Raw genomic sequence first — 27,274 nt, 5'->3', positions numbered from 1 at the left:
GTTATTTTCATAACAATCGGTGGTTGAGAAGTTTTTTTTTGTAGTTGTTAAAGAAAAATCTTTCATTGCCCATAAAACGCATGATAGAATTTATACACACTCAATATAACATGGTATAACTTTAATATTGTTTAATATTATCATCATAACTTTTTTGCCATTCAAAAGAACAAACCTAAAATAAGCTGCTAATGATTAAAAAAAAAATTAGTCTACGAAAAATAATAGAAACTAGCATTTTATTTATTTTTTTGGTGTTTTTCTTTCCTACAAAAAAAGTAAAGTATGGAAATAATATTTAATGTTTTGGGATGCATCTTTTTTTCTGTACCCTCCCATGATTTTTATTTATTTATTTATTGTGCATGGATGGAGAGGGTAATTTTTTTTCTGTGCTTTTTAAGAAATAAGCATCCAAAAATCTGCAGTTGTTAACATGAACAGTTCTGACTTTCTGGAAAAAGCCCAAATCAAGTTCCAGTACTTCTACACAATGCAAACCAAATGACATCGATTTAGCAAACTAAAACTAAAACTTAGTTTAGGGTTAAGTTAGAGTTAGTTTAGTGTTAAGTTAGAGTAAAAATAAAAAAGTTTAGTTCATATTGTGTAGATTGTTCAGTTAAGTTCATTAATATTCGTTAGAATTTTTTATTGTTATTTTTACTTAGGCAAACACAGATATTTTCAATCAGCTGGGCAGGAAGTGCGTGCTCATTTTAGGTTGAATTTATATAGAAAAGTGATCTCCACCTTAAAATTTAAAATATTTATTTTATATTTTTTAAATTCTTTTTGCGGATATATTTTCTAGCTGTTTACATGTAATCGCCCCAAAAAGTAGAATTTGATGTATTTGAGGAACTAAATTCAAATGATTATTCTATTTAATTTCAAACAACTGAAAAATCATATATGTGGAAGTCTAAAATAAAAATATTTCTGGTATCATTTTTTTCAGAGTTAAATGCATTTAAATGCTCCAACATATTTAACAATCATTCTTTCTGTAAACTACGGTATATATTGCAGTGAAAACCATTTTTTTCCAGTTGGACATAGAATAGTAATAGTTAGTTGAGCATTATGATGATGTTGACACTGTGACATTATTAGACTGCTTTTATATACACCACCTCTAACAATTTTATGTCGCATTAAAAAATTACATAATTTTCCATGTGGATTTCTGTATTTTGGATATCTTTGTGAAACCAACTCTCTATAATAAGACCGATGTGGGACTGTAGTTGTTGAACATACACTTTGAAGTTGCCAGTCTTGGACATCAAACAGCAAAGTTGATAATGTTTCCAACAGACATTGTCTTAATTCAATTTTCAGATTATTAGCATTCATTTTCAATGGATTTATGAATACAACTTTTGCAGCTTAATTGATTAATAAAAATTTCCAGAGTTACGAGGGGCATTGCAATAAGTAATGCCCCTGACCCACTTCCAGTTATTTGATCTAGCTGAAATTTTGCACGTGCAATGATTTATATCTCTACGGATTATGTGGCAAATTACAGCTCTGAACTAATTGTGGTTTCTGTTTTACAGGTGTTTGAACTGAGTCAGGTGTGAAATGGAGCCTGTTGAATGTCGAGCAGTGATTCGGTTTTTGTATTTGAAAGGACGCACACGATAGGAGACTTTTGATGAAATGAAAGAAACTTATGGTGATAATGCCCCATCATATGACCTTGTAAAACGCTGGCATCGTGAATTCAAACATGGCCGGAAGCCTGTGGAAACAGCTCTCAAATCTGGTTGCCCCCACCCCTTCTGCCATTGATGAGGCATCTGTCCGTCAAGTTGAGGCTGCCATTTTGGAAGATCGACGTATTACTAGTCGCCAAATAGCCCAAGATGTCAAGATTAGTACAGGGTCTGTGGAAACTATCATTCATGACCATTTGCATATGCATAAGGTGTTTGCCAGATGGATTCCCAGGTTGCTCACACCATTCCAGAAGTGAGAACACGTTGAGTGCTCGAGGATGAATTTGGAGATGTGCCAAGAAGATGAGAAAGTTTTTCAAAAGGCTGATTACACAGGATGAAACCTGGGTCCATCACTATGATCCAGAGACCAAAGCCCAGTCAATGCAGTGGAAGCACTTGGACTCACCACATCCAAAGGAGGCAAGGGTGCAGCCCTCCGCTGGTAAGGTCATGCTCACAGTCTTCTGGAACCATTTCATGGGATGACAGATTTCCTAGCAAAGGGTACCACAATTACAGGAGCCTATTATGCTTCACTTTTGAGGAAATTAAGGGAAGCTATCAAAATCAAGAGGTAGGGCAAGATCAGCAAAGGTGCCCTCCTCCTGCAGGACAACGCTCTGGTCCACAACTTGCATGTCGCCAGATCAGAATCACAGGTATGTGGTTATAAAATCCTACCCCATCCTCCCTACTCTCCTGACCTTGCACCCTCTGACTTTCACCTCTTCCCAGCCATGAAGTTGTTTTTGACAGGAAAGCGTTTTCCAAATGATGCAGCCTTGATTTCTGAAGTCACGTCGTGGTTGGAGGACCAACCTGGGGCGTTCTACAAAAACGGTCTCCAGAGCTGCATCAAATGATGGGAGAAATGCATAACTCTGGGTGGTTCCTATGTAGAGAAAGACTAATAACTGTGCCAAGTTTTGTTGCTCTACTGCTATGGGAAATGGGTCAGGGGCATTAATTATTGCACGCCCCTCGTACCTTTGCAGGATCTGTCTGTCTCTTACAATGAAATCCTTTTTATGATTGCCTCTTCTCGTTTTGAGTTCAGGGGCACTCCACTTGATTCATTCTCTTAAAAATACTCTCAATGAAAACATGGGTGATGTCTCGCTTTGGGGGACTGCAGTTGCATGTTTATATGTACAGAACATGATTTGAACCATCAAATAAAGCTTATACATTTTTCAACACGATAGTACATTATGTTTCATGATTTGGAGCATATCTGGGTGATATCTGGTTGCTCTGGGTGATAGATTAGCATATAGCACTCTTCATCGTTCACAAAATCCATGATTTCTTTCAAATTTAGATTTCTTACTGAATTGTAGATGGGACATATGTTCAAGATTTGATCATCAATCTCAACTTTCTCTTCGATCTGCTTTTTTTTAGGTTTTACTTTAGTCAATTTGTTTGTTTCCTCAATAACAAATTCAAGAAGTTGTAGTTTGTTTGATTTGTCATTTTCACTTCACAATTTGCTTTCCAAATTCTTTCAAATTTGGCTATCGAACAATCGTTTTCTTTAAAGATTAAAATTTGTCCTTGAGAATTTTGTTTTCCTCTTTTTTCTCAATAACGTTTTCAGTTTTTCTGCAGGCTTGTAGGAATCTTTGTTTAAAATCTTTAAGAACCTTTGTTTGTTTAAAATGTTTAAAGTCAGTATTGCTAAACAAGCTTCTGTAGATTGCTGCAATCTTATTTTGATTTGTGTGATATCAGCATAGAATCTATATTTTAAAGTGAGAATCAGAAGAAGCAGGAAATCAGTGACGCCTTTGATGAGAACAGGAAACTGTAAAAGCAGAATAAATATATTATATATATATTGTTGTGAATATGGATTATCTCCCTTTGACACTCCAAGGCTATAAAAGCTGTGCATTTTCGCTTATTGAGTAGACAAGTAGTCGAATTCTTAATTGAATAAAAAGATTACTAAATGGAAACTTATCGTCATGTTTTCATTACAATTTATTCAATTAAGAATGGAACATTTTATGCGACTGGAGTGATTTATAACAGATTCAGAAAGCGATTCAGCCAACAAGTACTGGAAACATTGGTGGGAGACCTTTACAAATTTCATTGAGGTTCTACATTTAGAAAGACCTGAACGTATCATCAATAAGTGTGCGCTCCTAACCAACTACCTGCCTCACACAGTCAACGAAATTATCTCGGATTGCGTTACCTACGAAGAAGCAATCAATGTACTGAATGCTACATACATAAAACCCCAAAATGTGATATTTTCTAGAAACCTACTTGTGATTTGTTGACAAGAATCAGGCGCAACACTGGACCATTTCCTTAAGAGCCTTCAGACACAGGGCAAAGATTGCAACTTCTGCCCAATGATTGCATTAGAAGCCCAATGGATGACTTCATTAACGGTTTATGTAATGCTCAAGTAAGACAACGTCTTCTTAAAAATAAGACTCTTACACTTAAGACAGCTTATGAGCAAGCTTATACCTTCTAATGTGCTATACAGCAGTCTAGTTCTTACAGCCAGACACAGTGGACACCGCACTAAACGCACCTGTTTCTACTGCCCCCCCCCTCATAACGAGAGTCTGACAAAGTTTCAAGAACAGTCGGTCACTGCCACTTTAAAAAAGGACACTGCTATTTTTGTGGCTTATCTAAACATCTACGAGTTTCATGCTCTGTCAGAAATACTTGTTGTCATAAATGTGGAAAACTTGGCCATTTTTCAAAGGTATGCAAATCTTCTAAAATGCGATATAAAGTCACTCGGCAAAATACTTCTGCAACTTAAGCCGCCACTCCAGGAAAACTATTGTAAAAGTAAAAATTAACATAAGATATGAGAATACTGGCAGCTCAGAAAATTTTATTAAAGAAAGTTTGGTAAAAACCAACAAATTGTATTTCGTTCCCGCCTCCAGCAAAGTAACAATGGTGAACGCTTCATTGTCTACACAAATAAGTGGTTATTGTTTAGTGGATTTACTATTTAATGGTGTTTCCTATAAAACCACTAAATTATCCATGATGAAAAACCTTTGTTGGGAAATAATACTGGGACACAATTTTTTGCAGCAACACTCACAAATTGAAATTCCGTTTGGTAGTTCAATGCCCACATTAAAAATTTGTAGATTGGCAACAGTCAAAATCTAGTACCCAACACTTTTTGAAAACCTAACTGAAAACTTCAAACCCATAGCAGTGAGAAGCAGACGTTTTTCTTATAATAATAATAAAAAATTTATTGACTCTGAGATAAAAAAAAAAAAACTACTTGAGGAGGGTATAATCGAGCCAAGCAAATCACCCTGAAAGGCTCAGGTAGTTATAACCACTTTTGAAAACCATAAAAAGAGAATGGTTATAGATTACTCCCAAACCATAAATAGATTTATGCTTTTGGACGCCTTCCCACTACCTAGGATAGATGGAAATGATAGGCGAAATAGCCAAATATTGTATGTTTAGCACTTTGGCCTTGAAAAGTGTGTACAATTAGATTGCCAATAGACCTAGAAACAAGCTATACACAGCTTTCGAGGCAAACGGTCGACTGTATCAATTTCATAGGATTCCTTTTGACATTACGAATGGAATAGCCAACTTGCAAAGTATAATCAACCAAATCATAACGGACGAGAAATTGGAAGGTACATTCGCATACATTGAAACGTATGTGGCCATGATAAAAAGGAACACAACAAAAATCTCAGGCGGTTCATGTCTGCCGTCTACAAATACAAACTTACCCTAAACGACAATAAATGCTCGTTTGGACTGGATAAAATAAACCTACTGGGGTATACGATAAGCAAAGGTTTTATAACACCGGATGCAGATCAATTGAAACCTTTACTCCAGATGCCTGTTCCTCAAGATTGGCCATTTCTTCAAAGTGCCATGGCCATGTTTGCTCACTACTCCCAATGGATTGCATCGTTTTCAGAAAAGATACATTCATTAACACAAGTAGAGACGTTTCCTCTGTCCCATGAAGCCATTGAAGTATTTGAGGGACTGAAAAAGGATATTGCAAAATCAGCAACTACAATGATAGACCAAAATATTCCTCTGGTTGTTGACATGTCAGACTGTGCTATTGCTGCTTCTTTGAGATAAGCTAATCGTCCTGTAGCCATTTTTTGCAAGGACCCTTTCACGGGCTGAACGATGATTAGTCGAGGCATTAAGAAAATGGCGGCATTACCTGATTAGATGCAACTTTAAACTAATTATTGACCAAAAATCAGTTGCTTTTATGTTTAATTCTAAAACTACAAGCAAAATAAAAAATGAGAAAATAGCGAGGTGGAGAATCGAACTATCATGTTTCTCTTTCGATGTCAAGGAGAATTAACAGCTGATACACTCTCAACAGTATGCTGTATGGCATCAAGCAAGAATGAACTCCGAACACTACATAACAATCTCTGTCACCCGGGCATTACTTGAATAGTTGATGCTGGGAGGTGTAGAAATTTGCCTTTTTCAGTGAAAGAGGTAAAAAGAATTACAAATTCCTGCCAAACGTGTGCTAAAATAAAGCCTCAGTTTTATAAACCTTGAACTGGCGTTTTAATAAAAGCAACACAACTGGTCAAAAGACTAAATCTTGATTTTAAAGGACTGCTACCAAGCAAAACAAAGAATTTATATTAATTGTTATCGATGAATATTCACAGTTTCCTTTTGCCTTCCCTTGCTCAGACATATCGGCTACTGCAATTGTATACTTCCTCTGTTCATTATTCTCTTTGGAGTCCCTGCCTATATACAGTCAGACCGAGGGGCTTCTTTCATGTCAGAGCAGTTTTGACAATTTCTACAGCAATGTGTCCCTACAACCCGAAAAGTAATGGCTAATGCGAAAGATATAATGGCATTATTTGGAAAGCCATTCAATTGGCTTCATCAAATAATGGATGTTAGATTGATAATTCGGAAAATCTCCTTCCTGTTGCATTATACACCATATGATCCCTATTGTATACCGCCACGAATGCCACCCCACATGAAAGGTTTTTACCTTTCTAGCGATGGTGTTTGGCAAGAGTATCGCTTCCATCTTGGCTCTCCTGATCTGGTACTATGTTTCTGAGACGACATGTACGTTACACCAAAAACGATCCCTTGGTGGATGAGGTAGAGCTCAGAGAGGCTAACCCCAGTATGTTCTAGTACGACATGCAGACAATAGAGAATCTAATGTGTTTCTCAGAGACTTAGTACCTGCCGGAGACGTACCAGGACTGCGAATAACCCCTGAGGACAGATCACTTCCCCCTGACACTGGAGACCATTCAGAAGATCAAGACACTGAAACTGCTCCTGATACATTGTCTAATGACACTGTCTCCGTTGAGGCTCCGTCAAATACTTCAGATTTACCAACATCTGAATCCCTGACAGATTAAGGACTAGCAATGAAAAAACATGTTCATTCAGAGACTGACTCTGATGTGGAACGGCCTGCTCTTCTGAGAAGGAAACATTTCGGAACAAGGTATTTTAAGGCCCACAGACAGGATCACACTGAAGAGCCTAACTGTTTGAGTACTCCAACCCCAAATCATGGACCTCCGAGGCAGCCATTGTGAGCTCATAGGGAGCCTGGACATTTAAGGGACTTTCTCCCCTATGAGTAAGAAATTTGGTGGGGGAGAATGTGAATATGGATTATCTCCCTTTGATAATCAAAGACTATAAAAGCTGTGCATTTCTGCTTGTCAAGTAGTCAAGTTCTTTATTAAATAAAAAGATTACTAGACGGAAACTTATTGTCCTGTTTATATGCATATAAATATTTTTCTATCATTCTTGAAATTCTTTTCTTAATCATATATTGAAGAGAAGAGTCTATCAGACATGTGAACACAGTGTGAAGATGTATGGAAATGAAACCATGATATGAGGATGATACGATATATGTGTAATGTTAGTCTTAAATACAGGCTTTGATATGATGACCTCCAAAAGAAGGTTGAATCTGGACATTATAAGATTTTTACAGAACAGGAGACTTCGATGTTATGGCTATATTGTAAAAATTGATGAGAGTTCTTGGGTTAGTAGTAAATATAGAAGAGTTGAGGTAATTCAGTTCCAGAGAAAACATAAGAAGTGATAAGAATGGACTTGAGAAAAAGAAGGATAAATAAAAACCTGATCAGAGGTAAGTTTGGAAGTTAATTTATAATAGCTATCCAACATATGCCATGCTGATGACTTCCTGTTTTTCCCCCAAGAAAAGAAATCTATTTTGATCTCATACAAATCACCAGAAAGGATTAAAATATTCTTATAACTAGCTTTAATTAAAATTAAAATTCCTATAAACTTTTTTAAAAGTTAGAATCAACTTTCAGGACAGTGAAACATAAAAAAAATAGTTTATATGCGTTTATAACTGTGTCTGTAGAATTTCTAAATGTGTAGTCAACAACAACGCACATTTGTTTTCTCTTTACATAAGCATTTCTGATCTGCAAAGGCTTAGGCGTAATGACTGCACCATAATCAGGTAAATACGTAGCAGTAAATTGAAGGGAAGGATCCTTTCAACTTCATCAGAAACTTGGCATTGGTGAGATTTTGGATACGTTATGCACTCAACATCTCAGATGCTATGTGCAGCATATTACTTCTTGCATGAACTCCATAACATGCCTGGATGCGACAGACACTAGCCAGTGTGATAGACTGAGAAAAAACCTGGCTTCAATGCATAAGAAGTGATCTGATTGTATGCAGCATGACGAAAGAAACCATTTGGTTCAAACTTCATGGGGAGCAAATGCAAGACACTACCTGATGTTGCTTAACTTGGAATCTAGTACACTTGAAGCACCTGAAATACTTAAATTGGATGATGATGACGGCAAAGTTAGGCTTGAAACTTCCAACTTGAAATAACACCTAACCAAAAAGCTCATCATTTAAACTCCTAGGCTTAACATTCATAGTTAATATAAATTGAAACAAATACATTGAAAACATTGCTAAGACTGCTGAAAAAAAAGGTGGGCTCTCACTACTGTACTAGAAAACTACTCACACCTCAAAGTATCCTGTATCTCTACAAAGCCACCATTTGCTCATGCATAGAGTATTGTTGCCATATCTGGGTTAATGTATCTACCACTAGTCTCTTCCTTTTAGGCAAAAAAAAGTCTCTAATCTAATAGGTCTTGCACTATCAATCTTATCGCAACAATGTTGCGCCCCTGTGCCTTTTTTAAAAGTATTTTAATGGAATGCATTCTGAATAATTCATAGCACTTGTGTCCTTTCAACGTAAATACTCCCTACTAACGCAACAAGTTGCAAAATTCCACCTCTTCACTAAAGAGTTTTCTAGATGCTAGGTAAGTTTTTTTATGAACATATCACATTCAACTTATGCAGAATTGTATGATGAATCTTGACTTGCAGGTGAATACATGAGGGTTAGAATGGTCAATATTGTTCTCTCAAGAGTTGTGAACTCGTACAGTTGAACTGTACACTTCTTAAAAATTTGCTACCTTATAGAGACATTTTGATAGGCTTAGTATATTTCTGGTTTAGTCAGAAGAATCTCAGCTTGATATATGTCTGTAGCTATGTCTGATCAGATGTGAGTAAACCATTTATACATGACGTCCAAATAGTAGGAAATCAATAAGTTAAATAGAAAAACCATGATGATGCCAGATAGAAAGAAGGAATTCATAAGGAAAGTTAAAGATAACATTGATAGCAATAGAAATGGTAGATATTGGAAAGAAAGAGGCAACTGCTAGCTGAGACGTTTTGCCTGATTCTATGCTCTTTACAGCAACAGATATAACAGATATATTCATCTGTCTTTTTTTCTCTCTCCATGAAGAACATATAAAGTAGATAAAGTTAAAATCTGTGCGGATTCATGAAGAAAGTAATAAACTCCCAACCGGATGTTTACTTGTCGGCTGTCACAGACAAAGTGTGTAAACGCATCAATACGCATAGGCTCGACCGCACCCATCCGGTCAAAAAGAGAAAAATAATAAAAATTAGCCAATGGAAGTGGGACACAATAAAAATAAAATTTCACAACCAACTTGTCTTGTCTGTGCGAGCTGGTAAGAAGAGATAAACCCCAAGATTTTTGTAAACGTGACAGAAGGGAAACAAGACACCAAGGAAACAAGACACAGGTGCAATCAAGTGAGAAGTCATCTGCTTTCACTGTTAAAGCCACCAAACACTCCTCTTTGTGATGCTACTCGACCAACAAAAAAGAACAAGGAATAAGTACTCTTTATGAAAATTTTCCCTTTTTTCCATTTATTCCAATTTTTTACTTTGTATTATTTTGAAAGCTGACGACACATAAAACATGAACCTTTTTGAACATACACATTCAATCTAGTCTTTTGTTGATGATAAAAGTTATTCAAACCTTAAATGTTCATAGTTTATCGTGTGTTAAATGGAGTTTCTATTTGATGCTTTTTTTTACAAACTATAAATGAAATCTATACTTGATATTGTTTAATTAATTGTTTTTTATTTTATTTTAATGAACAAACGTAAATAACAAAAATACATCAGATGAAGGGAAATCCAGAGAAAATGAAGAGTTTCATTTCTGGATGAAGAACAGATGTTCTTGAGACAAAAACAAATCACCAAAAAGCAAGAAGATGAACATTAAAGCATTCCATATTGAATTATTCCTCTTGACATAACAGTTTAGATTGACATAACAGTTTAGAGAGAGTAAAGGATAGATGATGCTGTAAAAATAAGTTCTATAAGGTATATGGAAAATATATCTTTGAAGAAGAAGCCTGTTAAATACTGACACTTACTCCCCCCACCACCACTCCTACACACACACTTTCCTATATGACAGTATCATCATTCCACAATTTAGTGACCCATCATGATTTGCCTGCTCTCTCGGCTGCTCAATCGTCCTCCCTTTCCCCATAGTCATTATTTTGAAGTGATTTCTAACGTGACTGCGACCAACGATGAAATAGAGCCAAACTAGTCAGCAAGCAGTAAGTTATATCTGTTGCTGTAAAGATGATTTTGTAAAGAGGTCATTCCCGGGCTCTCCATAATAATAAATGTGTTCAAGTCTTCATTCTATTTCAGATAACTGGACTAGTGCAAATCATTCCATTCTATCCCTATGACCAACAAAAGAAATATAAAAGTCTGTGTTCAGTATGTTTGAAAATGGACAATGGAATTGTTTGAATGTAGGTTAATAAATGGTTTAGATATAATGTTTGATTCGCTCAAGGAATATGATCAAATTGCAAAATTTATAACAGAAAAAATAACAAAATAATGATCTTATAATCGCGTTTTTTATTATTATTATTTTTAAGTAGGAAAACTTTTTAATGTTTATTTTTGTAAAATCAATCAGCCAAAATTGCTGAAGAAATCTGAAGATTTTTTACCTCTCTGAAAAAAAAAAAAAAACTCTCTAAAAGTGGCAATTCTCCAGAAGATTGATAAGACAAACCGACTATCTCGGTGATAGAGCATCTTCACAACTCTGATGTTTCATGAAAAGTATATTTGGACTTAGATCAATCTTTTATACAACATATTAATTACATTCTCTGAGGAAAAAAAAACAATTCTTATACTATTGTCTTCATTGACAAAATAAGAAAAATTTGATTTGTTCATTAAATTCTGTCTTTTGGGAAACAATAAATGGAAGAGAAAAAAATGGAAAAGGCAAGGGAGCAATAAGAAAGGAGCAAATAGAAGTAAATTAAAGTCCAAATTTTATTAAAGGGAAATAAAATACCTATGCCTTTGCTTTGCAAAACAAGGCTGAAAAATCAACTACATTAATAATATGAAAAAAAAATAAGTAAATAAACGTACTCTTGAATTGGAAGCCATCTTAAATTTCAAAAGAGTTTCTGAATCAAACGTACATGAACATAAAAATGTATATTCGCTAACAGAGCCCTCCATATTTTCAATGGAGTCCCCTTTCAAATTCTTGTATCTACATTGGAAACTCTTGTGATTGGATCATTGACAATTATAGTAAATAATATCCTTTCTATTCTTAGGAGAAAAATTGTTTTTGGAAAAGTTGCAGTTTTTATTCGACTTAAAGGTATAATTTAATTTTAGTGTTTTTAAGTGGGCATTTTTAAATTTCATGATATTTGTAGATTCGTTTTTTTCTGTGACTGTGATCATTTTCTCAGTTTCCTTCTAAGTGCTACTTTGAATTGACTAAAAGTCATGGGTTTTTCTTTCTGAGTTATCAAGGTGGTAAACTGCTTAAAATCACCTGGTAAACCTTTAAGGACCATGGAGATTAACAGACTGTTGCTAATAACTTCGCCTGACATTTTTAATGAATTTGCTGTTGTTTTGGCTCTTATAATATAATCTGTAATCGTCTCGGCTTCCGTATGTTTTAGAAATGTCAGTTCAATATATAAAGAGGTAATTTTGGGCTTTCCTTTTGATAAATAATGCTCTCTTAATATGTTCAATGCTTTGTAGAGTTTTATTTTTCAGAGAGGTTCGTAGTGAATGGCACCGACATCCAAACCTTTGGAACATCTTTGTTATATTTACATGTTGAATTGGAGCAAAACTTCCTATGAGAATTCATGATTATAGAAACAGCCATTATTGATGCGGACTTTCTACCACATCTCAATCTTCCAGTAGATCTAACAAAAAAAAAATCATTGTTGTTATAAAGCACTTCCAATTTATCTGTCCTAGAGAAACATAAGAATCGGCAATCCTATAGGATTCCATACACAAATGATGACACCGATTTTTAAACTTACCAAAAGCATTTGTCTCGACAGACTGGAAATCAAACACCAGGTAAAATATCATGCTTTATGCTGTAAAGTGACGGAAATGCGTGCATCTCTTAGTTTTTGGGTACCTGGGCAATATCCTCCCCTATGTATTCTTTCGTACAAGCACATACTTGAAGAAAAGGAAAAAATGAAGGCGATATGCTTGAAATAACATTTACCATGATCTCGAAAAGGTTAGATTGTCTGTATAAAAATGTGGACATAGGTTCAAGGATGTATGAAAAGAGTGTGTGCAGATATATGTGTGCAGATATGTGTGTGCAGATATATGTGTGTGAAGATATGTGTGTGCAGATATGTGTGTGAAGAAGTTGAGAGAATATGTTTCACATATCTTGGATTTTGTGCATGTATTATTGTTGTATGAGAGGAACGTGTTTGTAGCATGCGGTTAAACATGGTATGAATATCTTCATCTAGTCTCTGAAACCAGTGGTATTTATAAGACTAGTTGATCCACTCAGTTCTCAAATAGGGGTGATTTGTATCCCATAACAATTATGTGCAAATATTTTGGCCAGGCGAGAAAGAAAAAAAAAGAGAATTTCTTTGTGTTTTGGCTTTTATAATACCAATTTCAACATGGCGAAAAGGAAAATAATTAAGTCTGAGTGCCCTCTGCTTTATGTATGTGTAAATCTGTGTTGAAATATAATGCTATGTAGATTAAAGTATATATTTAATTTATAGCAGCTGCTTTCACCAAGACGAAATGTTTAAATGTGCTGAATCTCAGCATAATTGGTCTATCAAATAGTCCATTATCATCACTTGTTCTACTGAACTAGCATATGCAGCCAGTAATTTTTTTTAGCGAATCATCGCACATAGTTTTTTGCTCATATAAATAAAAAGCGTTGTATGATTTGCAAAGCTGTATTTGTCTATTCTATTAACAGACACATTGCTCTCTTTTCATAGGTTAGGAAGTGAAACAAAAATGAAAGTAAAATTCATGATATATCGCTATATGAGAAAGTTTGTTTTTAAAGATAATATCACTACGCTCACAGTTGTTATTATAATAAAACTAAATCTTATGTCTGGAATACTTATTTCAATTTTGATCAAAATTACTTTGATTTTAAAAAATGTCTAAAATTTACTGTTTAAGCTTAAAAGGTCCTCAAAAGAAACTGAAATTCAAGGAATCTTGCTTAATTGCTATCTAATTACTATGGATGTATATTATGCCTCCTAAAGACCGTTTAAAAGTACTCTAAAGAAACTGAAAATTGGGAAATATTTATTTATGGTTAAAATTTCACAAACATTGTATCTGAATTTTCATGAAAGGCTTCTACTCACGTTTTAAACTAAATATAGCTCACATTACGACTTCTAAAGTCTAGTAACTGTGTTTCAAAATTCATAATGATCGATTAACTAGTCTATGAGTGAATCCTGTACATACAAATATATAAACATATACATATATACAGTGCCGGCAAAAAGAAAGTCCGCACTTGTAATTTTTTTCAAAAACTGCAAATTTAAGCTAAATTTATAATGTAACTGTTTAAACAAACTATACCTCATTTGATTGACCTTTTATTCTTCTATAATTTTACCTGTTCATATTTGACTTTTAATTGAAATATTAATCCAGGTTGTCCTAGACAATGTCAATTTAAAAAAATAACTTCAAATTAAGGAGGCAAAAGGAAAGTCCGCACAATGGAAAATTGTTATTTAAATGTAACTTTAGGACATTAATGCAACACAAATACAACAAGAACACAATGGACTAGTTAATATTTAGTAGCATAGCCCTTCTGCAATTTGACAGCCTGCACTCTTTTGGGAATTCCTTGAATTAGGCTGCAACAATACTATGGGGAAAGGGCATCACACTTTTCTTTAATTTTTGTCCAAAGTTCTTTCAAATTTGAAAATTTTATCATTGCGTAGCTATTGCTTGATGTCATGCGATATGTTTTCGATAGAATTGAAGTCTGGAGATTGTGCAGGCCAATCCAAACACGGAATATCATGCTCTTCTAAGAACCTTTTGACATTGCCAGCTGTGTGAATGGGAGTATTATCCTGCATGAAGATGGGATTATCATCCAAATTCCGACCAAAATAGGGTAGAAAACGCTCAGTCAACATATTAATATACTTAGTCAAATAAATTCGACCGTGCAAGCGAACTATAGGCCCTGGACCATTTGTACTAATAATGACCCACACCAAAACTGAACCTTCACCACCTTGCAGCATTGAAACTGAGCGCCTAGGATTAAATTCATCTTTCCTCCGATGGACGTACTGCCTACCATCACTGGCTAGCCTATTGAACTTGCTTTCGTCGCTAAAGAGCACTTTTAAGAAATATGAAATCTGGTCGTACTAGAGTTACTTCTAACAGGGAAGACAATGCTATCAAGATCCGCAGCCTAAGAAACAGATTTGAAATGGCTCCCCAAATCCAGCAACAGTGCAATCTTGTTAAAAAGTGCTCTCTTTCTACTGTCAAGAACAGATTAAAGGAATTTAATTTGCGAGGATATGTTGCAAGATGCAAGTCAATGATTTCTGTAAAGAACAGAAAGTGCCGTCTGGACTTCGTCAGATATTGGTCAAAAGTACTTTTTAGTGACAAAAGCAAGTTCAATAGGCTAGGCAGTGACATTGGCAGTATGTCCATCGGAGGGAAGATGAAGAATTTAATCCTAGGTACTCAGTGTCAACACTGCAAGGTGGTGGAGGTTCAGTTTTGGCTCACTTGCAAGGTCGAATTAATTTGACTAAGTACATGAATATGTTGACTGAGCATTTTCTACCCTATTTTGGTCGGAATTTGGATGATAATCCCATCTTCATGCAGGATAATGCTCCCATTCACACAGCTGGCAATGTCAAGAGGTTCCTGGAAGTGCATGATATTCCATGTTTGGATTGGCCTGCACAATCTCCAGATCTCAATTCTATCGAAAACGTATGGCATTACATCAAGCAACAGCTATGCAATGATAAAATTTCAAATTTGGAAGAACTTTGGACAAAAATTAAAGAAAAGTGCAATGCCCTTTCCCCGAAGTATTGCTGTTGTCTAATTCAAGGAATTCCCAAAAGATTGCAAGCTGGTTAATTGTGTTCCTGTTATATTTGTGTTGCATTAATGTCCTATAGTTACATTTAAATAACAATTTTCTATTGTGTGGACTTTCTTTTTGTCTCCTCAATTTGAAGTTACTTTTCTTAAATTGACGTAAACACTAGAATATTTCAATTAAACGGTTTTGAAAAAAATTACAAGTGCGGACTTTCTTTATCCCACCTATATATAATGGTAGATTTTCAGAATTTTGTTTATCCAACATTTGGTGAAAAAAACTCGACTTGTGTTAGTCCAATAGAAATTCTTATCAATGAGTCTTTGGTAATGTATGGAATAATGTTTTTCCCTTTTATCTTTTCATTCATCTTACATATAAGTATATGATATATCTTACACATTTTTGTGCGCGCGCACACACACACACACACACACACACACACACACACACACACAAGAAACTGGAATCTTAGGAAGATTTCAATCATTCCAATTATCATAGAATCCACTGACCGAAAAAGAATTTCAAAAACCATCTGGCGAATATATCTGGTGAAGTAAGTGCATGAGGTTCAAACAATTGCACTTGGTTAAAATCCTAAAAAGATCTCTCGGTGTTGCTGAATGTATAGCATCTGGCAGAATGCTCAATCTTCAGCCAAACAAACAGAAAATTGAAAAAAGAAAAAAAAAAAACAAACACACACACACACACACACACACACACACACACACACACACACACACACACACACACACACACACACAGATATATCGATTTAAATAACAGCTCTTAGATTATAAGACTTTTGTGGATAATACATCTCTTTCTTCCCACTTCCCATTCGTCCATACACACGCACGCATACACACACAATCTCATCATTTAGGTATAAAAACATAAAATTATTTGATGATGATTTGTTTCTAGGTTTAGATCTGACCCAATTCTATATCTTGGCTCAATGAGGGGTAAAGGGTGTGACTTAATTGACCTGGTTTATTGTGACAAATAATTTGCACGGCTCATATTAATGTATTTCTTTCTTTGAAAAGCAATTTCGTAAAATGGCAGTTAATTTATAACGTTATAATATTGATAATTTTCATTTTTGTAAAAAAAAAGAAAAAGAAAGGAAAAACTCATCATCTATATCTCTATAAAAGTGAACGTGTCTGTGTGTCTGTGTACATTTTCCTTCGCAATAACTCTGTTAATTTTCAGTCTACAGACTCGAAATTTGATATACAGGGTACTGAGATTTGGGAAAATCGACGTGATTGGTTTTCGGCCAGAAATTTGGCTGTTAAGGGATCAAAGTTTAACGATTTGACTTTTAAGAACTCTATCAAACTCCTCCGACAATTTGGGGTCTAAACACTTGAAATTTTAGATATAGGTTTCTTGGACATGGATCTAACTTAATAAATTGATTTGAGCCCCAAACAATAAATTGTAAGGGGGTCATAATAGGGGTCAAATTTAAAAAAATTGACCGTTTTTATTTTATTTTTTTTTTGTCAGCATACACCTCCAAACACACGGGCAACGCCAGGCACCCATGCTAGTACCATATAAAAATTAGGTGAAAATCGATTTGCCTGGAATTGTGTTCCTTTCAGTCAGATATTCTATTAAAATAAATTCTTATACGATTCAAATTCAAAGATTAAAATAGTTTGGAAACTGATTTAATCCATTTTCTAAATCAGTCAAATGTTGGATATTCCATTGTTACTTTAACTAGATTTCTGTCATGTCTGCATCTTGGATATCATTCTTTATCATGCATGGATGAAACAATAAATGATGTGAAGTATTTAAAATATTAATTTGTTAATTCTAAAAGCCATCACTCCTGACTGAGTGGTGGGTTGCTGCATAATTTCATTATCATTTTTTTAAATCCCTTTAAAAGTGTAATAGTCAGTTATAAATTATCTCATTTGATTAAAACTTTACTTACGCACCTAATTTCTCTATTGCTCACTCTCTTCCACAGACTGTTACTTTCATAACCTGCCAGATCATAAAAGCAAGTCTTATTTCTTGTCTTATTTTTTATCACAGTCCCTGAGGCTTTTGTGATGGATGCTCGGTCCACTCAGGAATGCTGATCACCTTGTGATCATGGTTGATATGATCTTAAAATCTAGAACTTAAACTGAACAGCCATTACTCAAAATAACAAAATATTTCAAACGGATCCATCATATAAGAGACACCTCTTAAAGTAAACATTTTTTCTTACTGTGATCAGTGCCCAAATAAGGTAATTGAATAGGTGAAAGCAGGCATGGAAGCACATGTCCCCATGTGAAAATTCTATAGCAAATCTCATTCTTACGAAGAGTTCACTTCAGCTTATGCAGCTGCTATTGTTCAAGCATTCCACCAATTCAGCCACCATAAGTCAACTAAAAATAGGCAGAAATTTATAGCATCAAGAATTCCTTATAAGATTGTAATAGCTGTAGCTAAGGGAATTTATACCGAAATAACAAGAAAACACATTGAATCATAGAAATTAGGAACTCACAAGTTCTGGAAAATCTATAATAATGTAGTGAATAATAGGCAATAATTCTTCCACCATCATTTGTGCACCAACTGATTAGGTTGAACTACTTGTCTAGCGGGTCATCTTAAACTCCACCTTAAATTCCAAAAGCTAAGCCCTTCCAAAGTTTCCATTGCCATATTAATTGATGATCTGACCTTGCTTCTCTGATAGCTGCAAAATTGTCTCTGTGGTACCAGTATTCAAGAATTCTGGTGAAAGGACTGAACGATTGCCCCATCAGTCTATTGCTGTTCTTTGCTGAAAGCTTTGAAATCTTCTATCGATCTCGTGATAGTCTACCACCTTGTTAATGCTAAGTTTCTGTCTTGCCATCAGTATGGATTTAGACAAGCACATTCTATTGTGAATATTCTAACAGTTATCTTTGAATGCATATAGCATACACGGGACAAGGCAGGTGAAGCTAGGACAAGTTCTGGCATGAAAATCATCTAATGGAAATGAATTTGTATGGTATTACTGCACAAATATTTGATATAATTAGATCCTTCCAAACCAAAAGAAAGATTCAGATTGTCCTTGATGGCCATGCATCCAAAAAATTTGACATTTATGTGGGTGTACCACAGCACCATTATTGTTTCTCATTTTCAGAATCGACCTTCCTCATAAAAGTATATCAGAGATGGGTATATTTGCTGATGACACTACACTCTGTTCAATATATGTGGTAAAACGAGTACATGCATATCCAAGACAATGGCTGAATCCTTAGAAAATAACGCCCAGTCTGGAATTAAAATGGGTCATAAATGAATGGTAACATTTAATCTTACTAAGACAAAGTTCTTTTCTTTTAACAATTCTAAGAAACTTCTTCAGCCACCGGTTGCCATGGTTGAATAGCACTCTACCTGAAAGTTAAACAGTTTAACTCCTCTGCTTAACATTCCCAGGTAACATGAACTGGAACAAATATGTGGAAGTTACTTCCAAGATTGCTGTAAAGAAAGTGGGCTCCCTCTACCATGCTAGAAAACTTCTCACACCTGCCAGTATCCTATATCTCTATAAAGCTACCATTATCGGCTCATGCATAGGGTACTACTATCACATCTGAGCTAGTGCACAAACCAGTACTCTTTCTCTCTCTCTCTCTCTCTCTCTCTCTCTCTCTCTCTCTCTCTTAGGACCCTCAAAAGTGTTTCTAATCTTATAGATCCCTCACTGCTCACTAAGCTCCAACCCCTGTCCCATCGCCACAATGAGGTATCCTTGTGTTTGTTTTACAATGGAATGTGCTCCAACATACTTGTTGCTGTGACGTTGCTTCTCGACCTATATATGTACCAACCAACTCAACAATAAGCTAAATCCCTTCACTATAGAGGTACACAGATGCCATAGGGCTTTCTACTCTAATAGCTTTTGCTCCTGAACTGCTAGCCTTTGTACTACTACTTGTTTCCCTAATTATACCAACATGTAGAAATTTAAATGTAATTTGAACAAACATCTTGCTACAAAACTCTTTACCCCCCAAAATCTCGCCCCTGATTCTCAGTAGTTTTTTTTATGTCTCAGTAATCAAAGTGCATTATTTAAGGTATATTAACAAAAACCACTAAATGTGAGAGACTAATAAAGAATTAAAATAAATCATTTTGAGAGTTTTCTCTGAGGAGATGTAAAAAAACAAAAAAACAATGACTGACAAGTTTGATTAAAACCAAATTTTAACCAGTTTTTAAAAAGAAAATAAATGTTCAATTCATGTCATTAAATTAAATTGACAAGAAATTAAATAAACTTGAAGAAATAGAAGTATTATCGAAAGTAGACTACAACGAATAGGCTTCACCTATAGTCTATGTAGAATCCGAGTTTGTGCAGACTTCTCCACAGGGATTAACACTATGCTCTGCCTAGTTCAAAAGAGATTTTTGCTAAACTCCATGGAAGAAAATTTGAAGTGAGTCTTATCTGCAAATACCTGTGGCCAAGGAGTGCTCAAAGTTAGGTTGTATAAATATACATACAAATTCGAATGATTACCATTTTAGGTTAAGGTTGCAGTTGCACCAGACATTTTCCAACAAGTAATGAACTTCTTTTCTATGTCTTCTCGTATTGTGGCATGTTCATGCTGGAAATGAAATCATGTTTAGTGTTCTCTATAGGCTTCAGTTCACTGTTGGTTTGATTCCTTTTTGAAGACATCACATGATTTTGAACTTGGACAAAATACATTTTCACCGGGGCAGTGGCATCTAACTCGCCTGTTTGCACCTATCCATTGTCCTTAGATCATCCGCAGCCGAATAACATAACTCTTAATACCATAGAACCGTTGATCTGCTAGAGATTCATTCTCCTCCATGGCCATTCAACGTCCTGCTGCTGACGTCATCAGAGTTACCTTCTCCTAGATACATGTCTTAACTAAGACTAGGGGTGCATCTCTTCCAGTGAATTAATGTGTCTTCAAATACCAACCTGGAAATTTCTTATGACTTGGCGCAATACATACAGCACCTAGCTTTCCCAAATGGTCATCCATCTGATATTGGCCAGGCTCATCGTTGCTTAACTTTGGTGATCTAACGAGAACTGGTGTGTCAACGTGATTGTGACGTTATGTAGTGGACTGTAATTTGTAACAACCTACCTAGGTTGTATTCTAGTGATCAGTAAAAGCAGTAACACAAACGTATTAAAGAGAATTCTACGAATTTTAACTGAAAAAAATGCGTTTTTTTCATGGAAAAAATAAAATATCTTGATCACATTACAGACAAAAATGGTAGAAGACCAGACTTAGAACGAGCTTCTGTGATAAGTTCCAGAAAACGTACCATTGCTACAAAGTTTTCTTGGTTTATTCTAATCATTCACAGTTTGTGAGCTATTAAAAAAAGAAAAAGATCTGGAATGCCAGGAGATATAAAAAAAAATTAAAAATATCCTCAACATTAAAATTATTTTTGACGCACTGCAATCTAGATCTGGAAATAATTGTAGCTACTGATGTTAGCTTGTTCCAATATTACACAAAATGAAAGGTCGCTAAAGCCTCATGTCTCTTGTATGTTACTCACTTCGAGAAGAAAGTATTTTTGTAGTTATCAAATTTCATCATTTTGTTTGCAAACCGAACATAAGCCATTGCTAACAATTTATGAGTCAAAACTGGGATTACAAACACATACTACAAACAAACTGCGGTGATGGAAGACCATTCTCCTTAATTACAATTATAATATGAAGGGTATCATATTGTCAAAATTTAGTCATGCAATAGGATGATTCTAGACTTATCCTAATGCTGATCCTCTTGAAAACACAGTGAGAATTAAAAAATAGCATATTGTGTAACAACATAAGGAGTTTCTGGTAACACATGAAATGAAAGGCCTTAAACATAGAACAAATCTCATATTCAATCTGAAGTTATGTACGGCAATGGATATATAATATATATTATTATAGAAAAGAATACTGAAATAATTTCATGTCGATCACCAGAGAATAAAAAATCTTATGCAAAGTATGGACAAAAACATTGAAAATGCAGTGAAATTGTGCAAAGGCTTTCATAGCAAAGACACCTCATATAAATTCAGCATCTTCCCTAAAACTAGCCTATCGTAGTTTAGAATCTACATAGATCTTGCTGACTCACTGAATGGTTTCTATGACCTAATAATTGGACAATTTATCAAAATGTATGGAGATATTGAAATGTAAAAAGGAAAAAAAAAAAATGGAAGTTTTGTACATAAATTGTTCATCCAGTTCGAGAATTCTTGAGTGTTGATGGAACATAATTTTAGTTTAGTGAATTCTGTCAAACATTTTTAGTGAAGCATATCACAATTATGCTGGACCAAGCAGAACGTTTGTGAACATGTTCAACAGAGAACTTAACAAACGAGAGATACACCTAACGAAAATCTTTCATGATGTCAGCAGAAGCAATGTTTGCAACGGAAGATTAAAACAATGTTTGCTAGGTTATTGCTGAACCATATGAAACCAGGATGTGACAAAAATGTTATAAAGGGACAAAGTTGGAGTATAAGAATGTGTGAAGCAATAAATTCTAATGAAAACCAGGAATAGTAAATAAATGGATTGTAACATGATTTACACGAATAAATGGACGCAAATTTATCTGCAAAAAACACATGAACCATATGAGAAAATGATATTCAGATTCTGTCAAGAAAAATAATCTGGATAACGAACTAATGGATGTCATGTTCAACACATTTGAGATATCAATCCCACAAACAGTTTTTAAACAGTGAAGATAATAAGAAAACATAAGACAATGAATTTGATTGTAATAAACCCTAAAAGGAAATGTATTGACTCCATACGGAGCAAAGATAAAAACGGGATGTAATGGACTATATGGACTCTTCTGGACACTATATATAGTGGAGCCTATGATGAAGGACGAACAGTCTTTCTGTAAGATATTATTCTATACTTCTGTAAATGCACACTCTTGTAAATATACCACCGAGTTATCTTATTTATCATCAGGTATGTCTATGATAATGCACATCATGTGAAATCTTATTTTATTCACTACAGTTTGCAATTTGGAGACGGAATTGTTTTTGTTGAGATAAGTGATTTCAATTTTAATCATGCTTTTTATTTTAGATTTAAAATATTAATAACTCCATTTTATTTCAGTATTTAAATTTGTGTATTTCTGTTTTATTAAATGCTAGCTTTTTTTCTCGTCCAATACCGGCTTCCATCTTATCTCGAAATTACTTATAACGTCACCAACTTACTTTCGGAAGAACCTCCCCCCCATCCGCCTTTTCTTTTACATCGTAAGCTTCTTAAAACGTGACTAGCTAGTTCAGAATAAAATCACGCTTTCTTTTAACGGTTAATTTAAAAAAAAAATGTTTTGAACGCTACTAACTCAATTTTATTCACTACAGTTTGCAATTTGGAGACGGAATTGTTTTTGTTGAGATAAGTGATTTCAATTTTAATCATGCTTTTTATTTTAGATTTAAAATATTAATAACTCCATTTTATTTCAGTATTTAAATTTGTGTATTTCTGTTTTATTAAATGCTAGCTTTTTCTTTTTTTTTTTTTTTCTCGTACATAAATGTTTATTTATCTACCGAGTTGATTGCAAAAATAGATTACGAATTGTACTCATTTTTAGTTCGTGTGAGGGGAATCTATCACCATACTTTCCCTTAAACACGTCTGTTGGACTTTTATTAAGTACAATACTTAATAGTTTTTTTTTTTTTTTTTTTTTTTAATGGAAGTAGATAACGCATTGTGGATGCGTTATCGGCAGCTCCTGTTACTCTCGCTTCTTCTTATTTGTCCCTCAGTCCTCATTTTTTAATGAGTGATTTTTCTGACAAAGGGAGAAGAAAAAAAGCTGTTTTCTAGGTTGGCAGTATTTTGTGCGAACAGTTGGCTGAGATGGCGGAAATTTTCTGTTTCTATGTCTATCATTGTAGCCATGTCACTAGTAAGGGTGCTGGAGGTAAACGTTTTGTCTGGGCTGACGTTATCCGCCTGATAGTCAGGGACCCGAACCTTGGATTAACCACTAAGGAGGCTGTCCTATCAGCAGGTGCAAAGTACTGGGGCTGCTGTATTGCCATTTTGGTGAATGGATTCTGGACCATGCAGTAGCTTCTGGTGGGGCCTCTCGATGCCATACTAGTGGGTAATTGTTACGGCTTTACCTTATCATTAGCTACAAATAAAAAAAAAAAAAATTCTTCGTTTCTTTTTCTCTCTTAATTTCCCCTCTCTGTCCTGCTCTAAGTAAATCTGACGACCTAGTCCACAAATTTCAAAATTTCATCATGACAAGTTTCAAGAAAAAATACACGATTAAACCCGGTTCTCCAACTTCCAACGTAGACCCCTACTACCATGTCTCCTTCTCCAACATCAGGGGTCTACGTTCTAACCTTCCAGAGGTTGAAACCCAATTACAGGAGACTAAACCAGACCTTTTATTTTTAAGTGAAACTGGCATTGGACAGGCTATTTCCCTAGAAGAGTTCGCAATTAAAGGATACTCTAAGTTAACCTCTAAATCTGACCCCCAAGATCGCCATGGGCATGGAATATGTGCCTATATTAAAGATAGCTTTCCATGTGGTAGGGACATCTCCAGGGAAGATCCTAACTTACCCTATATGTGCTTCCGGGTTGCTTTAGCTCACACTACGGCATTTTTATTTACTCTCTATCGCCCCCACAACAGCGGAGTTACTATATTTAAAAGCATATCTGAGAAAATTGACCAAGTCCTATCTGCTTATCCTTCAGCTAACATTCACGTATGTGGAGATTTCAATGTTCACAACGTCAAATGGTTGACCCACTCAAACAAGACCGATGATGAGGGGAGGTTCTGTCATGATTTCTCCATTGCCTATGACCTCACTCAGATTGTTCAGGAACCCACCCGTGTGCCCGACAATGACGGCCAGTACGCGAGCCTACTAGACCTTTTTCTCACAACTTGCCCTGAACTATGTTCAGTTTCTGTTCTGTCGCCTCTTGGATCTTCCGACCACTCTGTTGTATCAATTAAGATAAAAATGAAATGTAATAAGTCCCCAGACGTACCTCTCCATCGTACAGTATATCGATATACTAAGGCTGACTGGGATAGCTTCCGTACATTTATAACTGATCTACCTCTGCATTCCATATTTAAAAAGGATGTGTCCTCTATAGTATTAGACCTGACGGAATGGTTAATTGTAGGTATTGATCGTTTCATACCCTCGAAAAAGTTTCAGCAAAAACCTAACAGCCAGCCATGGTTCTCTCCAGAATGTGCTGCTGCCATTGCGCACAGAAATCACTTTTTCCACTGTTTCCAACGTAATAGATGTATGGAAACTAAAGCCGCTTTCAGGACTGCCAGCAACCATTGTAAGAAAGTAATAAAGAGTGCAAGATGGTTGTATGCTCAATCTGTTAAGTCCAAAGTAGCTGAGCAGCGGCTTGGTTCCCACCAGTTTTGGCAAATAGCAAACAGAATTCTGAACAGAAGTGTGCGCTCCATTCCAACTATCATCAATGGACCTGAGGTAATCTCGTCAGCATCAGACAAAGCCAAACTCTTTGTCAAGAACTTTGCAGCTAATTCTACCTTTTGCGATCAAGGCCGCCAACCCCCAATATTTCCTCCTGTATCTGAAAACACACTATGTGATATACGTATATCTGTACGTGATGTTGCCAAGCTAATCAAAAACCTTGATTCCAGTAAAGCAACTGGCCCGGACGGTATTCCAATTATAGTACTCAAAAAAACTTCAACCAGAACTAGCGGCCATACTTACAAAACTATTTAAACGTTGTCTTAAGGAGAATAGTTTCCCATCTCCCTAGAAAATTTCATCTGTATGCCCTGTATTTAAGAATTCAGGTGATCGCTCATCCCCCTCTCAGTACAGGCCAATAAGTCTCCTGTGCGTCATGAGTAAGTTGCTGGAATCTGTGTTAAATACAGAAGTAATCAACCATCTCAACAAAAATAACCTTCTTAGTGACACTCAATATGGTTTCCATTCTGCTAGATCTACAGCAGATGTGCTTACAGTTATATCTCATGGGATTAGCAAATCTCTCGACGGAGGCAACCTTTCTAGGGCAATTGCTCTTGACATATCTAAGGCCTTTGATAGGGTGTGGCATAAGATTTCTAGCTATGGTATTGCTGGAAATGTCTTCTCAATTATTAAATCATTTCTTTCTGATAGGTTCATAAGAGTAGTAGTTGATGGGCAAAAATCAGAAGCCCACAGTATTAATGCCGGTGTCCCTCAGGGGTCCATCCTGGGCCCAACTCTTTTCCTGATCTACATTAATGATCTTCCAAATCACATCCTTACATCATTTGTAGACATTTATGCTGATGACACTACCATTTATGGTAGCACATCTAAGACAGTAAACGACCAAGTTCTCTCCAATTCTCTCTCCTCTGATCTTGAGCAAGTAGTACAATGGGGAAAGGAGTGGCTGGTTACTTTTAATGCATCTAAAACCAAGCTTCTCTCTTTACATCATCAACATTCTGATCCACATCTGGCATCAATTGAAATGAATGGCTCTTGTCTTCAGGAGACCTCAAGTTTTGACAAGCTTCTGGGCTTGACCATTACTCCTGATCTTAAATGGAACACGTACATCAAATCTGTTGCCAAGGCCGCTGGAAAAATGGTCGGATCTTTCTATCGATCCAATAGATATCTCACTGCTGATGCAATTCTCTATCTATATAAGAGCCAGGTACGTCCAAGGATGGAATACTGTTGCCACATCTGGGCAGGAGCTGCTAGAAAGGACTTGGCCTGCCTTGATAGAGTTCAAAATAGACTTCGTAGCCTCGTAGGAGATGTCCTTTTCTCTTCCTTGCAACCTCTATCTCACAGAAGAGATGTTGCGAGTTTGTCTCTGATGTATTGTTATTTTCATGGAAAGTGTTCGACTGAGCTTCAATCTATGGTCCCCCCTCGCAAAACTTTCACAAGAAACACTCGTCTAGCTGTAAACACTATCAATAATTCCCCCCCACTCTTTATCTGTGCCTAAACCTAAACGTAGATTCCATGAACAAAGCTTTTTTATTAGAACTGCACGCCTGTGGAATTGTCTTCCGTTTTCCTGCTTTCCGGCTGACTGCAATATGGTTGTCTTCAAGTCTAACGTAAATAAGTTCTTGATGAGCCGTTCCATATAAGTTATCAAATTTAACAAATTTTCATTACTAATGATTATTATATTGTCCAATTTCTACTGTACACTCTTTAACCCTTATCCTTGAGTGGCCTCTTGGCCTTGATAATGAGTTGATACCTATGAAAAAAAAAAAAAAGTCCAATGTGAACAAGTTCTAATTGAATCGTCCCCCTAAGTAATCCAAGTTTCAAAATTCCCACTGTTTACTATGCTAAAATCACAATGACTAATGTATACCTATTAACCCTTATCCTCGAGTGGCCTCTGGGCCTTGATAAGTAGTGACACCCTTGTAAAAAAAAAAAAAAAAAATCTCTACATAGTTGC

The 27,274-nt window shown here is 35.5% G+C and overlaps 2 protein-coding genes across 2 annotated transcripts in view; one reads left to right on the top strand and one right to left on the bottom strand.

Annotated features, from left to right (window-relative positions):
* The window catches only part of LOC145277840 (serine/threonine-protein kinase PAK 2-like), a 299,605-nt gene that overhangs the window by 212,866 nt on the left and 59,465 nt on the right, over positions 1-27,274 (bottom strand). The window lies entirely within an intron of this gene.
* The window catches only part of LOC145277841 (protein GVQW3-like), a 115,610-nt gene continuing 98,218 nt past the window's right edge, over positions 9,883-27,274 (top strand). The window contains exon 1 of the mRNA XM_080129784.1: positions 9,883-10,013. The gene's annotated coding sequence lies outside the window, so the exon portion shown is untranslated. The remainder of the gene's footprint in view (positions 10,014-27,274) is intronic.

The sequence above is a fragment of the Euprymna scolopes genome, chromosome 6, assembly GCF_053919585.1.
Source record: "Euprymna scolopes isolate OS-2025 chromosome 6, ASM5391958v1, whole genome shotgun sequence".
Lineage (NCBI taxonomy): Eukaryota > Metazoa > Mollusca > Cephalopoda > Sepiida > Sepiolidae > Euprymna > Euprymna scolopes.
The sequence above is the reverse complement of the archived record's forward strand: the minus strand, read 5'-3'. Positions and strand labels throughout refer to the sequence as shown.